General features: G+C 42.3%; 1 pseudogene; it reads right to left on the reverse strand.

The window, feature by feature from the left end:
- Positions 1–308: 308 nt before the first annotated feature.
- On the reverse strand, positions 309–1,201 carry LOC114218629 (olfactory receptor 51A7-like; annotated as a pseudogene).
- Between the last annotated feature and the right edge of the window lie 349 nt (positions 1,202–1,550).

The following is a 1,550-nucleotide window of genomic DNA, read 5'->3' on the forward strand; positions in this document are numbered from 1 at the left end:
TAGTCATATAGCTGGTTGTGTGAGGAGGTAAAACAGAAAAAGGAGGTAGAAAATGTAGTGGTCAACATATTGTAACTCCAAGCCATGTAGGATGTTGTTGCTGCTAAATGAAATCCATAATGTGAAATTTGATGAGCCTGCTGAGATTATGAAATATATATTTTTGTCAACCTCTATTACTTCCCTGTCCTTCTTGGACCCCTACATTTGTTCAAACATTGCCAAGCGAGGTGGGCACTCATCGCAGCTGAAGTTTCCCATCAACCTTTTCTCTCACATAATTTCATGAGAATCAGATTTCTAATCTGCTAACTCTTCACAGAGTACATAAAAGGATTCATCAGAGGGGGAACCAGAAGGAAGGTATCAGCTATGATGACCCTAACAACTGGAGAAACATTTTCTCAAAGCGGTGAATAATAGCCAAGGTGACGATTGGCGCATAGAAGATCAGCACAGCACAGATATGGGAGATGCAAGTGTTGAGGACCTTGAGGCGGCCCTTGTGTGAGGCAATGCACAGAACAATTTTCAGGATCCGCACATAAGACACAGAAATACACACCAAGTACAATACAGATGTAAGAGCCACAAACAGTCCACAGATGACTTTGACCCTATTGTCAAAACAGGCCAGCTTCATGACATCCTGGTAGAAGCAGTAGGAGTGGGATAGAAGGTTTTTCTTACAGAATTTCAGCCTCTGTAGAATAAAAGGGACAGGGAAGACCAATAAGATACTTTTTATAGCAGATACAAGGCCAATCTTAATGACTCTGGCACTGGTCAGGATGGAGGTGTATCTGAGAGGACTGTAGATGGCTATCAAGCGATCGATGGACATGCTGAAAAGTACCGATGACTCCATAGCTGAGAATCCATGCACGAAGAACTCTTGGGCAAAACAGGCATCAGGGGAAATTCCAGTGGCATTGAACAAGAAGATTCTCAGCATGGTTGGAAGGGAAGAGATGGACAGTCCCAGGTCAGAAAAGGCCAGCATGGAGAGGAAATAATACATAGGCTCATGCAGAGAGGTCTCTGTTTTTATGAAAAAGAGGATGGTGCAGTTCCCCAAGATGGCAAGGAGGTACCTGAGGCAGATGGGGAGGGAGACCCAAATGTGAGCATGCTCCATCCCTGGGATCCCAATGAGGAAGAAGGTAGAGGTTTCCACTTCTGAGGTGTTACAGACTGACATTGTAGGAAAGTGAGATCAGCATGTGGGTCTCAGAAGAGCCTTCCTGCAATGACAAAAACGAGTTCGCTTAAATGTGTACTTGTATTGCCATTTGTCCAGTCAATTGGGTCAGTGGAAATCCTGTGATTCCACCTATTCTGCAATAATTCTTAGGATGAAAATAAAACATTTTGTGAAGTATGGACGGGAAAAATATCATAATATATGTAAGTAGGATACAGGAACATGAAAATATACCCATTCCTCATATACTCGTCAGTAGATGGATATAAATATTCAAAATGTTTTTCCTAGACTCAGCACATAAGAAGGAAGCAGAAAATTTATCAACCTCTATCTCCTATAGCAT

The sequence above is a fragment of the Eumetopias jubatus genome, unplaced genomic scaffold (genome assembly GCF_037043125.1).
Source record: "Eumetopias jubatus isolate StellerSeaLion01/CBP00866 unplaced genomic scaffold, mEumJub1_p1.0 scaffold_13, whole genome shotgun sequence".
In the NCBI taxonomy this organism is placed as follows: Eukaryota; Metazoa; Chordata; class Mammalia; order Carnivora; family Otariidae; genus Eumetopias; species Eumetopias jubatus.